The sequence below is a fragment of the Taeniopygia guttata genome, chromosome W, assembly GCF_048771995.1.
Source record: "Taeniopygia guttata chromosome W, bTaeGut7.mat, whole genome shotgun sequence".
Taxonomy (NCBI): Eukaryota; Metazoa; Chordata; class Aves; order Passeriformes; family Estrildidae; genus Taeniopygia; species Taeniopygia guttata.
In genome coordinates, this window is record NC_133064.1 from 646,648 (window position 1) to 664,344 (window position 17,697).

At 47.9% G+C, this 17,697-nt stretch overlaps 1 protein-coding gene and 2 long non-coding RNA genes across 4 annotated transcripts in view; 1 reads left to right on the forward strand and 2 right to left on the reverse strand.

The window, feature by feature from the left end:
* Positions 1-17,697, reverse strand: part of LOC121468907 (leucine zipper protein 2) — a 281,472-nt gene that overhangs the window by 59,069 nt on the left and 204,706 nt on the right. The window lies entirely within an intron of this gene.
* On the forward strand, positions 1,965-8,774 carry LOC140682066 (uncharacterized). Its single transcript, XR_012053315.1, has 2 exons — positions 1,965-5,477; positions 8,627-8,774. It is a non-coding gene; the product is annotated as an uncharacterized lncRNA (long non-coding RNA).
* Positions 13,047-15,096, reverse strand: LOC140682067 (uncharacterized). The gene is made up of 2 exons (XR_012053316.1): positions 14,993-15,096; positions 13,047-14,524 (listed from the first exon to the last, which is right to left on the reverse strand). It is a non-coding gene; the product is annotated as an uncharacterized lncRNA (long non-coding RNA).

Sequence of the window (17,697 nt, forward strand, 5' to 3'; positions counted from 1 at the left end):
CTTCCTTTCCTTCCTCCACCCTGCCTTCCCCCCAGCCCCCTCCCCGACTGCCCCGCGCACCCCGACCTCTGTCCCCCTGCCCCCTGTCCTTGTCCCCTTCCTCTCGGCTGCCGCTGTGCTGCCCTGTTCTCGTTGCCCATTCCCCTTTTCCTTCTTTCCTCGCAGCCGCGGGGCTCGGGGTGCCGGATAATAAAGCCCAGAGGGCCGGAGCCCGGCGCCCCCCGCCCTCGCTGGGGTCCCCACACGGGGCAGGAGCCGCTCTGCGGGTCCCCCCATTACAGTGCAACACACGGGCCGACACTGCCGGGGCTCCGGCTTTCCCGACATCACACTGGGGGTCGGGCCGGGGGCAGGGAGGGTCCTGGGGGGTGGGGGGGTGAGGAAGGGCCCCCTCATTAGGAGGGGGCTCTGGGGGGAGGGGGGGGTGGGGGTTAGGGGGAGGGATGGGGGGGCGGGGCCGGGGGGGTGGGAGGGGTGGGGTAGGGGTGGGGTAGGGGGGGTGGGGGGGGGGTGGGGGGGTGAGGGGGGAGGGAGGGGGGGGTGGGGTGGGGGGGGGGGGAGGGAGGGGAGGGTGGGGGGGGTGGGGTGGGGGGGGAGGGGGGGTGGGGGGGGAGGGAGGGGGGGTGGGGTGGGGGGAGGGGGGGTGGGGGGGGGGTGGGGTGGGGGGGTGGGGTGGGGGGGGAGGGGGGGTGGGGGGGGAGGGAGGGGGTTGGGGTGGGGGGGTAAGGGGGGGGTGGGGGGGGAGGGAGGGGGGGTGGGGTGGGGGGGTGGGGGGGAGTGGGGTGGGGGGGAGGGAGGGGTGGGGGGGGAGGGAGGGGTGGGGGGGGAGGGTCCTGGAGGACGGCTGCTGGTGTGTTTTTTTCATTTTTTTTTTTTATATATGTCTGTTCATGCCGCTGAGTGACGTGACCCCCTCTGCTACACCCCCCCTCCCCCCCACCCCACCCCCCCTCCCTCCCCCCCCCCCCCCCCCCCCCCCCCCTCCCTCCCCCCCACCCCCCCCCCACCCCCCCTCCCTCCCCCCCCCCCCCCCCCCACCCCACCCCCCCTCCCTCCCTCCCCCCCACCCCACCCCCCCCACCCCCCCACCCCCCCACCCCACCCCCCCCTCCCACCCCCCCCTCCCCACCCCCCCACCCCACCCCCCCCACCCCACCCCCCCCACCCTCCCCTCCCTCCCCCCCCCCCACCCCACCCCCCCCTCCCTCCCCCCTCACCCCCCCACCCCCCCCCCCACCCCCCCTACCCCACCCCTACCCCACCCCTCCCACCCCCCCGGCCCCGCCCCCCCATCCCTCCCCCTAACCCCCACCCCCCCCCTCCCCCCAGAGCCCCCTCCTAATGAGGGGGCCCTTCCTCACCCCCCCACCCCCCAGGACCCTCCCTGCCCCCGGCCCGACCCCCAGTGTGATGTCGGGAAAGCCGGAGCCCCGGCAGTGTCGGCCCGTGTGTTGCACTGTAATGGGGGGACCGCAGAGCGGCTCCTGCCCCGTGTGGGGACCCCAGCGAGGGCGGGGGGCGCCGGGCTCCGGCCCTCTGGGCTTTATTATCCGGCACCCCGAGCCCCGCGGCTGCGAGGAAAGAAGGAAAAGGGGAATGGGCAACGAGAACAGGGCAGCACAGCGGCAGCCGAGAGGAAGGGGACAAGGACAGGGGGCAGGGGGACAGAGGTCGGGGTGCGCGGGGCAGTCGGGGAGGGGGCTGGGGGGAAGGCAGGGTGGAGGAAGGAAAGGAAGGATTGAAGGCAGGTTTGGGGAAGGAGGCGGAACGTGTGGAGCGGGGAGGGGAGCAGGGAAAGGGGGCGCGGGGGAACCCGGCTGGGGAGGGAAGGAACAGGGACAGGATAGAGGAACAGGGTAGGGGTCAGTAGGGGAATAGAAAGGGAGGAAAGGGAAAGGGGTGTAGGGGGGGCCGCCCGGGGGGGAGGGAGGGGAGGGCTAGGGGGGAGAGGGAGGGGGGGGGTTTGGGGGGGGGAGGGTGTAGGGGGTGGGGGAGGGGAGGAAGGGAGGGTACACAGGAGAGGTATAGAGAAAAAGAAACGCAAAAGAACAGAAACACAGAAGCAAAGAAATATAGAGAAAAAGAGAAAAAGGGGCCCGGCCGGCCGCAACCTCCCGCCCCGAGCGCCCAGCGTCAAATGGCTCTGCCCGGCCCTCCCCGCCGCTTAAATCCCCCCGGCCCCGCCCCGCGCAGGCGCGCTGGGGCCCCGCGCACCTGTGCGCGCACCTGTGCTGGCCCCGCCCCCGGCCCCGCCCCCCCGCCCCCCGCCCATAAATGGCGGCGGATCCGCGCCCGCCTCACATTCTGCGGGGAATGCTCGGCCGGGCTGCGGCGGGACCGGCGCTCGGAGCGCCGTGCGGAGATCGGATCGGGGCTGCTCCCGGCGCTGCGCGGCGCCCGACGGGCTCAGGTGCGACCGGGACTGGGAGCCGGGCCCGGGGATTTGGGCCCCGGTCCCGCCGGTGGCTGCTGTGGGAGCCGGGCAGCGCCGCTCCTTCCTCGGCGGGCAGGGTGGGGGTGCCGGGGCCGGAGGATCGGGGCGGGATCGGGGCGGCGATCGGGACCGGCACCGCCGCTCCGCCGGGGCCGCCGCTCCCGCTCCGCCTGCGCCCGGTGCGGGGCTGCAGGAGCCCGGAGCCCCCGGAGGGCAGAGAGCACCTCCGGTCCTTGGCTCGGCAGGGCAGGAGCTGCCGTGCCCGGCCCGTGGCTCGCAGCGTGACCAACGCACGGCCCGGCACGGGCACCGGGGCACCGGACAGCGCTGGCACGGACGCGGCTCAAGGGCTGCCCGTGGCTCCTCGGCCGGGGGCTGCTCCCCACAGGCGCGCAGGGATGCTTCAGCCCGGACAGACGGCACCGACAGCCCGGAGGGACCCCAGGGAACGGCTGGCATCACCTGGGAACGGAGGCACGGCCGTTTGCAGAGGGGCTCTGACAGCAATCCCCGTTTCTGACCTCCCCGAGCTCCCACACAGCTGCCAGGTATGTCCCAGCCACCCCAAATCTCCTCCCTCTTTTCCAGCCTGAGGCCATCATCCACCAGCAGCGTTTGTGATTTATTAAAAAAATATGGATATTGATCTAGTATCGAAATCCAACTGTGACGGACAAAAACTCTCTAAACAGTTTAAAGTTAGCAAGTGTGTGTTTATTCGACGCCGGGCAGCGTGCGGGATCGCTCCCAAATACACACCGCCCCTTCCAGGTGATTACAGAGTCTTTTTATCCATACAAGTATTGAATACACAAAATACAAATACATATTCATAATTTTGGTACATCCCATTCCCCGCTTCGTATGCTAATCACTCCAAAAGCTATTAAGCATGCGTAGTTTGTCCCTTGAAATGGGTCGGTGGTCCCTTTCATGGGGAGGGGTCCCAAAATGAGGAAGTAAATGACATCTTCCTCCTTCTGACCTTTCTACCTTTTCAATGCAAGTATGACAAATGAACTCTTGGTAGAACTCCCATTCCTTGTCTTCAATTGGTTTCAGAACAGAGGAGGCCCACAATTGTCTTATGTTCCTAAAAGCTATTTATCAGTTTCTATATTCTTCATTATAAATCCAGCTAACTAAACATTGTGCTGACAAGCAATTAATTATTAGTTAACTACTAACTCCTAACTTCATCAAGGCCTACTCATTTATTATTCTTATTTTAATTAATTCTAGTAAGACGTATTTCTCTTAGCTCCTCAAAATCTCTAAATGCCTTAAAGTTTACATTTCATTTGAGCCAAGGCAATCTTCCCTCACAGATACTAAATGCCAAGCCACAGCCTCGGAGATGCCTTAAAATCAGAGGTTCGAGTGCGATGATGTCTGGAGATTTCCAGGGAGCCAGCTGGAGGTGCAGAAGTGATGGAAAACTCTCACAGGTGGGTCCCACTGGAGGTGTGCTGCAGGCAGGGATGTGCATCCCTTTCCTGAGGGAAAAGGACATGCAGAGGCCGCTGCTGAGGCTCTGAAAGGAGCGGAGCTTCTGCAGGACAGATGTTCTGCCTCAGCACAGGCCGGGAGCGCATCCAGCCACCGCCTTGTCCTGCTTTAAAACATCAGCTGGAGCCTGAGCTCCGGGGGGTGAAATCAGCTGAGTTCCAGGGAACTCTGTCAAGTGACTCCAGACACAGCCCTGGGCTGGGGGATGAGGGTTTTAAATAGCAAGTTCTATAGAATAGAGACCTGTCCTTGTCCTGATCCCACTGAGCTTCCCTGGAACCTCTGCTGGTTCCTGACACAGCTGGTGCTAAAGTGGCAGCTCTGCATGGGAATTTCCACTCTCCACGAGGCACTGTCAGGTTATTCCAGCAGGAATTCAGCAGGGAACCTGGGGCTGTGGGCATAATTCATCTGAACTAGCAAAGCTGATACTGAACCCCAAATCCCGGCACCACGCAGAGAACAATCTTTGTGCAAAATCCCCTGGGTGGGGAAGTTTCAGCAGCCAAATGTATAGAATGATCTAAATCCCAGCAGCCAGCATCCCCCAGAGGGACAATCCAAGTGCCAGGGTGGGAGCCCTTGTCCTTCCCCTGCTGCTGGTGGGACAAATTCCCCTCGGCACAGCTGGCTGGGCGGGAGCTGAGAGCAGGAGGGGCGGGAGCAGGGATGGGAGATGAGGCAGCTGGAATGTCACCTGGAGCAGCTGAACACGTTCTGTCCCTGCAGCAGCCAGGAGCCAAAGCAGATCCCTCCTGGCCGGGCTGGAGGGCAGCTGCTGCATCTGCTCTGGGGGAAAACTCCTTGCCCCTGCCAGGAGAGCTGACTCTGCTTTTCCTCCAGCTCCTGAGCAGTGTCAGGGCCACAGGGAGGGAGTTCAATCCCAAAAAGTCCCCACAGCCCACGGAGTGAATGATCCAGGCAGAGAAAATCAGCATTAAAATAAAAAACTTAAGAGCTCTGTCAAAAAGGCTGTGACAACAGTGCAGTGGGATTCCCAGGAACCTTCTGGTTTGCTCTTGGAATTCTCTTGGTTCTCTTTCATGTGTTTTTAGTCCCTCAACGGGCAGCTTGAAGAATTTATTCTGGGACTTAGAGGTTGAGCAGGGTGGGCTCTGGATTGACTTTCGCCTCCGGTGCCACTTTGTGCGAACACAACTTGGCCAGGCTGGGTGAACTCATGGCCTCAGCTTTCCCCTCCAAAATGTCCCTCACTTATTTCCCTGCGGGTGAGCTGGGATTTGGCCCCAGACTGTCACTCCTCACCTCCCCGTGCCCGCACAGTGTCCGTTCTGTTCCCCACAGAGCCCTGGGGACACCAGGGGGTCCCTTTGCCTTCTCCTGCCCCTTTCCAGCCCGAGGCTCCTCTGCCCTTGTCCCACACAGCACAGGGGCACAAAAGGGGAAAGGCTCCAGAAAACATTTCTGCAATTAACCAGCAATTATTTCAATTCCCCAGTGAGAAGAACGTGAACTCACAGCCACCGAGGCCTGACAGGTTCCTGCAGTGAGAGCTCAGCGCTTGTCTGCAGAGGTGAGTGCAGCATCTGAAAGGAAAAAAACACAGGGGAAAAATGTGATTTATTTTGCTTCAAAGTTATTTCAAGTTCTTAAAGCCCAACCAACTTTTGCTCTTGAATTTGGTCGGGTGAAACAGGAGCAGTGGGCAGGGGTCGTGCCATTGATGTGGATGTGCCTGATGCTTGCTGGGGCAGAAAAAGTAGATCCAACTCACCTTATGTCAAGCAGTTATTAAAACAGATTTATAGCTCTTTAAACATAGCACCCTTTAATTACCATAATGTTTCTTCCATGAGTTTAACTAATTCTCAGTGTATTTTATAAAACTTAAAATAACACCTCCTCCCCATAAAACAGACTCATCAAGCATTAGACAAAAAGTCCTAGTTCCAGTCTCACGCTCCCACATCTAACCAAAGGAGACCTTCCCCACAACCAAACAAAAAATCAAAATAACATACCATACAACTCAGCTGTATCCAAAAACCCTCACCTTTATTTCCTCCAAACGCCAAATACTCTTCAAATTCTAAATCAAAAACTCTCAGAAAAACAACAAAAACCATCAAAACATACTTCAAAAATAGAAAAGCCTAACCATATAAATATTTTTTCAAAGCCCACAAAAAATATAAAACAATCTAATCAATATCCTGCATTTAAAAAAACCCCACTGTACAAATTAGCACCATTTGAAATGTAACATAAATAAAAGATCTTTTACTAAGAAACATATCTCCCAATAAATAAAACCACCCTGTAAAGATATAAGTAATAATTATAACTCAACCAACTAAAATTTCTTTAAAACCAAAAGACTTAAAAGACCTTCAATATTTATAAATAATAACATTCAATATGTTGTGTTAATAAAATCAAACAAAATTAAATGTCAGTACATTTAAATAAATACATTAAGTTTCTTTTTATCTAATAAAATTAAGTTTATTATTCCTTACTATCAAAATTCATTGTCTAAATTTAAATGTTATTTAATATAACTTATCCTAAATTTTATCAAAGATCATTTCTCTAAACTATACAGTATATGGTTAATTTTCTTAAAAATTAAAACAACTCCAATGAAAACAACTAAAAGAAAACACTAACAAACACCTATTCAGAAGTAAAAAAATACAGTGTATTATATCATCAATTTCATCAAAAATTCTGCTCTTCATTACAATCCCTACTCTTTTTATCTTTTGTAACACCAAAAAATAGCAATTACTATTCATATCATACTATTTAAAAATTTTACTCTATTTCCTTAATATATAAATATTTTTTAAAAGTTATCCTAACTTCTTCAAACACTTACTACTAATATACTTTATCTCTTTATATAATGATCTAAAAACACATAAAATTTCCAATTCCTACTTTTTTATTCTCAACTTATACCGCTCTTACACCAGGTTAACTCTCTAACTAATCTCTACACTAACTCTATAATTTAACCTAATGTTATCTCATCATTTTAAATATTTTTCAAGATTAAAAAAAAGATATTTGATTAAAAACCTCCTCCAAACTGTTAATCTTATCAGTTTCCTCAGTTATTATTACAAAATCACTTCAATATAAAATCCAACTACAACATTAATTTCTTTTTCTAAGTTTCACACTAAGTAATCACTCTCTCATACATTTCCTCCACCTTCACACTCTCAATATCCAAATCCAAACTCACAATCCTGTCCATAACCACTTTCAAATCCTTATAAAAATAGGTTACTATATTCAAAGCATATCTATTCTAAAAAACTTCTAAAAAAACCAATTATTAAATAATGTAATTAATCTTTAATCCTAACATTTTTACTCTTAACTACTACTTTTAAAAACATTATATAAAAATATATTAAGTAACATTTGCCAATTAAAATTTAAAATCTAACCTAACCCTAACTCTACCTAAATAAAATAATTAACAACAAACCCAAATATTTTCTACGTCAAAAATAAATTAAAATAATTTTAACTTAACAATTTAACTTTATCAATATAACAAATAAACTTATTTTTTAAATAAACTTAAAAAATCATTATCCACACATAAATATTTAACTTACCACTAATTTAACATTTATCAACTGTTATAAACTCTAAAATAATGTACAATCTTTTAATACTTACTAATTATATCATTTCACCTATGTTACTAAATATAGATATTTAGTAACATAGGTTACTATGTTACTAAATATGTAAATACAAGTAAATATGTAAATACAAGTAAATTACACAAGAATTGCAACTTACACCTAACATCTTGTACTACACCCACCAAAATATATAAACTTTAAGTTTCTTTATAAATGTAAAAATCAATATTATAAAAATCTTATTTAATAACTTACCAATTATAAAATTCTATCAAATATTATACCTCTACTCTATTTACTTTATTTACTTTTAATTATATCACTTTACCAATTAACCAATCTAAAACAAACGTTTAAGTAACTTTAACTGAAGTTTCAAGTTTACATACTTTGTATTTATCTAGCACTACTCAAAAAATCCATTCTTGACTTACTTACCTAATATACCAATAAAAAACATTACAAATCACCCATATAATTAAAAAGCCCTTATATAAAAATAGTTAACAATTTAAAACAAAAAAGTCATTTATCCATCAATAGTAACCAAAATAGAAAAGTAATTTTAAGCCTTGAAACTTAAAAATGGTAGCATCACTTTTTATACCACCTATTACTTCAACAACAACGCTAAAACAATTAAATCAGTTAAAATATTATCTAAATAAACAATCTAATTCTACATCCCCTTACAATAAATAACATTTTAAAAAATATAAAAATATTAAATATGCAGTTTAAAAAAAAACCAACAATAAATTTTCTTTTATTAACACACAAATATAAATATAAAAATTTAATAAAATGTATAAACATATCTATTCACACAAAATCTACTTATAAAAATGTACAACTTTAAGAAATATCAAAAATAAGAATAACTAATAAAAGATAACAATAAATAAAATTTAACACCATAATTTAAAAATCTTATGCCAAAATTATACATTTTAATTATATTATTATAATAATACTAATGATAACACCTTCTGTATGTTAATTTATGCAACAAATGCTTAACAAATCCATTATTAAAATTTTTTTTTTCATACAGAGAGAGAGGGGAGACGTGGGAATGGGAAAACCAGAAACTCCCACAGACACTGAAAGATTTGATCTGCAGCCTCGGGAGAAGCTGGGATTGATGTACCAATACAAGACACGGGCATTACGCAGGAAAAGAATAAAACAACATAAAATAACTTCTGTTTCTGTGGCTGTCAGTAGGAGCCTGCCCCGAGTGAGTGAGAGAGGAAACTGTGTGGGCACGATGGGGAAGGGTTTGCAGGGCAGGGCTGGGGCTGTGTGCGCTACACTGAGAGCTGACAAGTTCCAACAGAAGGCATTGAACAAAAGTACCCTCAGTGCGGCAGAACTGAGCAGAGGTGCTGGGTTCCAAAAGCCAAATAAACCCCGGGGTTAGAAAGTTCTGGCCTGCCTTGGAACAAAGAACTTGTGGCTGCTCCTGAGCCGCAGCAGCTGCTCGCTCTGCAAACCCTCACGCTCCCAGGCGGGTGCTCACCTGAGCACTGAGCGCTCCCGGCCCAAGAGCAGTCCCATCCCTTCCTTGCTAACAGCACAGGGAGAAAAAATGAAAAAAGATCACTCTGGCCAGCAGGGCTCTCTCTCTCTGCGTGGGTTAGGGGCAGGGCCCTGCAGGGAGCAGGGCGCTCCAGCACCGACAGCCCGAATCCAGAGCAGATCCACGGGGGAGCAGCGGGCTGGGGACAGCTGGGGACAGCAATGAGCAGAGCCCATCAGCCTCCCTCTGGGGCTGGGACTGCATTTAGCACACAGCTCATACCAGCTGTGGCACTTACACACCTCAGACTCCTTACCACAAACCAGTTCTGGTCTAGCTCTCAGGGTGACCTGCACCTCCTCCCCAAAACCCACAGGAATTAGAATTTCCTGCTGGTTTTACAAACTTCACGGCAGCTTTGCAAATGCAAATCCCAGCAGGTCCCTGCTTTCCAGAGCACCCATCCTCAGCCATCTCCACTTCCCTGGAAAACCTGCTCCAGCCCCGGGCTGTACCAAGGTGAGCACAAGTCTGGAGAGGTCAGAACCCTCACCTGGACTGCTGCACTCGGAATGAGATCCAGCTACAAATGGAATTCCAGAAACAGCCTCCAAAATGTTCCATAATCACACCTTTAAAATGGCTCCACAGGGCAACAGCTCCAGTGCCAGAGCAGCACCTGCACGAGTCCTTGTGCCAGCCCTGGCTCCCTGAAAAACACAATAAACCAACATCACACAGGCCTTGTTTGCAGAATTCCTGATCCAAACCCTCACCTTTCCTGCCCAGCATTGAGGGAAATCTGACACGGTATTCACAGGTAACCTTTGCTGAGAGCAGCCATCACCCCAGTCCTCCAGCCTGGGCAAGGTTTTGCAGTGAATGGACCCAACTTCTAACCCTGAACCTAAATTTCTGTCAGCTTTTGTTAGAAGGATACTGGAGAGTAAATCATACAACAGATTTAAAACATTGCACGAGGAATAACCGGCCCAGACAAAACCAAACCACCCCCATCTCTGCTCCACCCCATTTCTCCCAGTTTTGGGAGAAATACTGATATAGTTTGTAAATATTCCCCTTCCCTGCTGCACTATCCTTCACTGCACGTCCCTGGAGAGGATTTACTCCATTTTCTGTGCCCAGCAGCACCTCTGCAGCCCAAATCCCACTCCTCGCAGACACAGCCTGAGCAGAGCTCAGGCAGTGTTCCCAGCAGCGGATGCAATTCCGAGTTCCCTGGATTGCTCACGGGGCACTCGCAGCAATCTCCCCTCAGCCCAGACTCTGTGCTCAGAGGGAAGCGCAGCCCGATGGGACACAGCTCTGGCACCACATTCCCCTTGTTCCTGCTGGCCTGGAAAGCCACAGATAAACCCAGTCCCTCCGACCTTGCACCCTGAACCCCAGGAGAGCCGGAGCTGACCCCAGATCCCGGCGCCCTGCACGGCTGCGCTGACACCAGCACAGGCTGACCGCCGCCCAGCACCCTTCCTCATTTTCCTCCCTCTGCTCCCAAATCCTGCCAGCCCTGCCCTGCAGCTCCTGCCCCAGCCCCAGCAGAGGCTGGCACCCAGCCCTGCAGCAGCTGGCAGAGCTGGGAATGCACCGAGAGCTCGGCTCCCCGGGCTCCCAGCCCCAGACCAGTCCTTGGGTGCCCGAACAATGCCCAGCCTGCCCCCCTGGGCACAGCCAAACACCACAGCTCCGTCAGCCCCAAGGAACTCTGGCATTTGCCTCTTCCCTGCTGCCCTTTCCCAGCACACAGGGGTACGGCTGGGCTGTCAGAAATGGCATTCCCGAGGCACTTAATCCCAGCGGAGAGGAAAAGGGGAACCCTGCGTCCCTCTGACTTACCCCACAGCGTGGGCAGGACCAGGAGCCCTCCAGTGCACACCCCTGGTGCTGAAGCCTCTTGGCTCTGGCTGCTTAAACACTGAAGCTTCTGGCAAAGATGGGAGGAGCTTAATGATTTCTCCTGTCCTGAAAGAGAGGAGGAAATGAACATTAAGTCCACTGTGGAAGCCAATGGATCCCGGCTTTCACACTTCTGCTGTGATTGCTCACCAGGGGGTTTTATCCGTGAGAGGGGACACCAATTCAAATATAAAAGCATTTTTATTCCTAACTATTTCATTAAAAGGAAGCTCATTTCTCTATTGCATTCTTAGCCTAATTTTAACAGAACCATTTTTATCCCAGGCCCCACTTGTCCATCATTCAATCCTTTACCACGGGACTTTATACAAAGGAAGGGATACCTGGTGCTGTGTCACAAGAAATCCCAAAGAGAAAAGTGTCCAAAACCTCACAGAGAAAGGTTTCAAGGCACTCCAGTGCACAGACAGCTGCTCATGCCTTGTCAGGCCACACCAGTTCTGTCACATCCACCTGAGCTGTGCAGGCGAGGCAAAGGCTGCCCTTCCTCCCAGGGAACACTGTCTGAGACCACAGAGAGCCATCCTGGGTGAAAGGAATGAAATGAAAATGTTTTCTGGCAGAAAATGAGTGTCTGTAATCAGAACCTCTGGACAGACTTAGTAACACCACTTTCAGATGACAAATACAGGCCATGCCCATCCTTCCAGGCCAGGTGAAACCAGGAAGGAGAACTACAGGAAAAGCAGGAAGACAGAGCCCCTTATTTGGATATATATAGAATGCCCCTGGTTTGGTGGTTTGCCTTTGCTCCTAAGCTTTGGCTTCACCCCTCTCCAGAGGAGCAGGGAATTCCTCCAGGGTGAGGGGGAGTCTGGTCCCACTCCAGGATGTGTCCAGTAAAGGAGGGAATTTGTTTAGAGTAAGTGAGCAGTGTTTTTGTTACACACAAAAATCAAACCAAACAAACACTGAATTGGACTACACCGAGCTGCAACACAGAGTGTTCACAGCAGGCAGAGGCCAGAGGAGCACACAGCACCCAGAAGTACCATTTCACTTGGTTCTTCTGCTCTCATGCATTTTAATTCTGCTTCGCTTCACAGCTGCTACTCTGCCAAGGCCATTTCCATTTTCAGAAGCCTGTGTCACGTGTAGCCAAGGCTTAAACATCACAGGATCTATGTGCACTTCAGTGATCTTACACTAAGTACCTCAGAAACCAAAACAATAAATCCAAGACTTCAGCTGGGTTAAAAATACCAGAACAACAAATAAGCAAACAAAAACCCCAACCCACCTTTCCACTAGTTTTAAAAACAGAAGTCTTTACAACCAGCATAAAATGAATGTAACATTTGGATCCAAGCAGAGGTACAATTTAAATGCCAGTATTCTGGAACTGCTAATAACTCTGCAAGTATTTACATGGGTGGATGTGTTACTGGATGGAAAGAATATAATGCAAGAAAGAGAAGATTAGCTGTGTTTAGGATGGGAAGAAGATGATTAAAAAATACCTTTTGTCTGGACGCTCATGCAATCATCTTCTCTTGACCTCAGGATGGCTGCCAAAAATGGAGAGTGCTGTGTGACCACCATGTGTAGTTTGGAGAGCTTGACTACGCTCTTAGTGAGGATTCTTTCATGTATAGTAACTGGATGGCAACGTTCAGGACCTTCAGAAATGTTTCATCTCTGTAACGGTACCTTTGGGAGAAGGATCACAGAGAAGTCAGACTGTAACCAAACCCAAGAAAACCCACTTGAAGCTACAAGTTGGGTAAGAAATGAGAACTTGGCAAAGAAAATTAACTTGGCAAAGAAAATGAACTTGGTGAAACCAAACCAAATTCAAATGAAAGCACTTACTTGAGCCCTGTCTTCACAAGGTCACACCAGTCATCTGGGTCCACTTCTTCAACCACACACTGTGTGCAGCAAGTAAAAACAGGTGTTGGTTTACATTTGGCACATGGAGCTTCTACAGCAATTTTTGTTCAAGGGACACACTAAGAACACGCAAGCCAAACGCTCACGTGGGATGATCTGAGGGTAACAGGGAAAAAAGCTCTTGGATACAACAATCCTAATTCCTGGCTCAAAAGAAACTTGTTGGTCTGGGAGCAGGGGCTGTATGGAATCAAAAAGCAAGCTGGGCTGTAGGTTCCAAAAACCCAGCGGCTCAATACTCTTCAAACGCCTCAAGTGCAAAAGGATTCGCAACTTGACAAGTCAAAGCGAGAGCCTGGAGCAGACTGACAGCTGCACATCCCAACAGTCCTGGGAATGCAGGTGCCAACCTCGCCAGGCTGGAAACACCCTCAGGATGGGATGGACCCTGTGAGGTGGCCCCAGGGCCTGCAGAGTCAGCCAGGTCCTACAAGGGAGTCTCAGCAAAAGCCATGAGAGCGCAAAGGCATTCACTGCCCAGGGACCTTCAGTGTTGCGTGTCACGGGGATCCGTGTTCACTGAACTCAAACCAAGGCAACAGTATACAGAGGGAGTGACCAAGTAGTGTTCTTCAAGATCAAAGTCTGATTTCTATTCCTGATCAACCAGACTTTTGCCCCAGACTTCAGATGGCATGGCAGATGGGTCTTGGCACAAGTATCTCTATCAGCTTCTTTTAAAAAAGAAGGTGATAACTTAAATTTAAAAATTAAATTAATTAATTTATAATAATTTAATTAATTAATTTTAACTTTTTTTTTTTTTTAATTCCACTGGTAATCTTTGATTTCTTTCTCCTAAATACCTCAAACTCACACATTCAAAGGCGATTCGTACCAGAAAGTCATCATCAAGAACACAAAACTGCCTCGTATAAAGGATTCTCAGGACTCGGAAAAAGCTATGAAAAATCCACGGAAACCAGAATCCATAAAACAGGAAATCGAGTCCAATCTGTATTTACAAAATCTACAACTGCCCAATCACACATATGCATACAGTCCCTCTGTGGCAAAGCAGATAAGCAGTCTCACCAATAATTCCTCTAGCCTCAGCAGCATGGACCTCTCCACTTCTTGCTTGCCTTCATCTTTACTGCTGCTGTACATGGCAACTAACCCCTTTACGCAGGCTGAGAAGAGATGTCTCCTCCAGGAATGCAGCTCCTCTGAGTTTTTAAGCACCGTGGATATGGCATCTGCCATGGCCCAGCTGCAGAGAGATAGCTGCTGACTTTCTTATTAACATTTTAACTTGGTTTTGTATATCTTAAAGATGTCTTGCTGCCAAAGTGCAAAGCAACAGATTCTCGGAGGAGAGGACGCTGTTAATGCTCCCATTCCTATCACACTGATTCCCAGGACAAACTGAGCCCTGGGGGAGGCACACACACACACACGCTGCCCACCTCTCTTCATTGCCTGCTCTCTCCGGAGCAGCAGGAAGGCAGTCCATCAGGTTGTGCAGCCCTCTGCTTCCCGGAGGTGGCAACAGCTTGGAAAGAATTTGCAGTTTCACAGTGGCCTCAGGGTCCTGAATCGCGGCACCGAGCTCCTTCCACAGGGCTTTCCTCAGGACAGGTGTGACAGCCGAGACAGCTGTGGGGAGAGCAGAAGGCACAGGTTCCTCCACCTGCAGCTGTTAAACAACACACTAAACCTAATTTTTTTCTAATCCAGCCCCAGACCACTCAATGTCTAGGAAATGATGCTACAGCAGCTGCTAATCTGTTACAGAGAAGTGCTACACAGAGGCTCACTTCTTTACCGTGCTGACAAGGCCTTATCACTGCTTGACCTCGTAGGCAGAGCTACAGCCCCATTCAGCCTGTTCCTGTCAGAACAACTGACATTTGTTTACAAACCAACAAAGTAGTTATCCCTACCTCAATACACCCATAATGCCTCAACCCATTCCCAGGAGGGCGGCAGGAGGGGCGGGCGCAGCCCTGTTCCGACGCCGCTCCGCCCCGGCCCGGGAGCACCGGCCCCGCCGGGCCGCCCTCGCCGCTGCCATCCTTCCCCGGCGCCGCCGCGGAGCCGCCTTCACCGCTCCCCTCTACTCACACACACCGCCCCGCTCGCCGCTCGCCGCCGCCCCGCGCCCCTCCGGGCCCCGTCTCGGTGGTTTTGGAGCCGCTCTGGCCACTTCCGCCACATCTCGGTGGTAATTGGAGCCGCTCTGGCCACTTCCGCCACATCTCGGTGGTAATTGGAGCCGCTCTGGCCACTTCCGCCACATCTCGGTGGTTTTGGGGCCGCTCTTGCCGCTTCCGCCCCGTCTCGGTGGTTTCGGCCGGGCGCTGGCTGTGGGGCTGCAGTACCGCTCTGTGGCCACAAGGCGGCAGCACCGCCGCCCGCCATAGCCGGGGGCCGCCGCTCGCCCGGAGGGGAGGCAGGGGGAAAAGAGCGGCGGCGATCGATCCCCTTGGGAAAAATCCTCCAAAATAAATGTCCCAAAAAATCCCGCACAGAAACTAAAAGACCCTGCCTCGAACCAAATAACGCCGCCCCGCCCCAAAAGCCCTTTCTTTTTAACCTATGTATATTTCTACGTTGGTGTTGTTTATTTCTAGCTGTACGGCAGGGAGGCGGTGGGAACGCACGGGAGGGGACGGGACGGGCACCCAGCGCGGCAGAGGCAGGGGCCGCGCCCAGGATGGCGGCCGCTGCAGGAGCCGGGCAGAGAGAGGCGAATCTGCCGATGCCGGTCGGCGCCTGCTCCAAATCCGACCGCCCGCGGAGCCGCTGAGCCCACAGCCCGTGTGCGCGGCACGCGAGTCCGCGACACGCCACTGCCGAGACAGCGGCCGCGGGCGGCGGCTGCAGCACCGCTCTGTGTCCGCAAGCGCTGCCACCCGCCCCTCCGGAACGTCCTCTGAAGCAAATGCCCCAAAACAGCCCGCGCGGAAAAGAACGCCAACAAAAAAACCCCCTGCCTCTAACCCCATAAGAACCAAAAGAAAAAACCTTTTCTTTCAAACTGCATCTCAATATATTTTATTTTTATATTTTACATATTTATATTCACATTCGGATTTATAATGCATATTGATGTATAATTGCAATTTTAATAATTTCTTACATTTATTCCTATTATATTTTATTACAATTTACATTTTTATACATTGCTTAATATATTACTTACATATTTCTATAGTTAGATTTCTATTTCTAAAAGGTTTATATTGCTTAAAATAAACCCCTGCCTCTATCCAAGTAAAAATCTTTTTAAAACCCCTTATCTTTCAATCTGTGTTTAAATTTATCTCTATTTTTCGCATTTATATTCAAATTTACATTTAAAATATAGATTGATGTATGGTGTTATTTATATTCTATCTATACGGAATACTTATTTTCATTTCTATTTTATATTTTTATATCTCTCTGTATACATTGAATATATATTTCTATACTTAGAATGATATCAAAAGAAAAGGTATATTCATTTTTCTTCCATTAAAACCCTGCCTCTAACCAAATAAAAACCAAAAAAAGCCCTTTCTTTAAACGATACTTGAATATTTACATGTTTTTTTCATCATTATAGTCACATTTGCATTTCTACTTTATAGTGATTGTTTATAAATATATATCATATATATTAAGGTAGCAAGATAGACAAATTATTATTTATATTATACTTCATAGATACTGCTAATATTGATTTTTACTTACCTTTGAATTTTTTATATTGATCTTAAGGTATTTACGATGTATTTCTATACACAGATTTCTAATTTTATTTTATTTATATTTATAGATTTTATAAAAAACCCCCTACCTACTACCAAATACAAAATAAAAATCCCCTTTATTTTAAACTATATTTAAATATTTCTACCTTTCTATTTTTGATTTTTACAAGTTGTTATATATTCGATTACAATATATTGAGGTACCGTATTTCGATATATAATATTTAGGACATAGAATGTGTTAAAATAGGACATACACAGTAAAATATGCATTATGTACTGTATTGATTTCTATTATTTAGTAATTTTTATATTTATATATCCACATGTATTAATTATACGTCTCCATATGGATATTTTATATGGATTTTATTTATATTTATAATCTATATTTATCTGTATTTATATAAACAAAATACTATATATCAAACAATATAATACCTAATAGTAATGGATAACATTATTCATGTTACATGTTTTATTCATATGTTTTCCGTTTATATTTAAAATTGAAGTTTTATATTCCCGTTTTCATATTTATGCATGTGTTTTGTTTCATTAGAGTTACAGTTAGAACTCTGCAGTTATAATCCAATTCCTAAAAATAAAATGCCATAACAAACAGCATCGAATAACCAAGAATACCATCCAAAAAATTCAGAAAGGCTCCACCAGCCAACCAACTACCAGCAAAAAAAACCCCACTACGCTCCTTTCACTAACAGTTCTTATCACATAACAAAAATGGAACATTAATTAAAAAAAACCCACCTATAAAAACCCACACAAAACAAAAAAAAAACACTAAAAAGAAAAAAACTCTTCAACTAACCTCTTATACTCCAAACCATACAACAGATCCCAAATGTTTCTAAAAAAAACCCAAACAATACCCTACCACTACACTAACTCATCAAGAGAACCCAATACTCTAAAAAATTAACTAAACTCCCCCAAAATAATTACAGATATAAAAAAAATCGAAACCATGAAGAAACAAAAAACTCACCACCCAAATAAAATACCTAGCTATAAAGATCCACCATAGAAATACCCATGTTCCCAAAAATC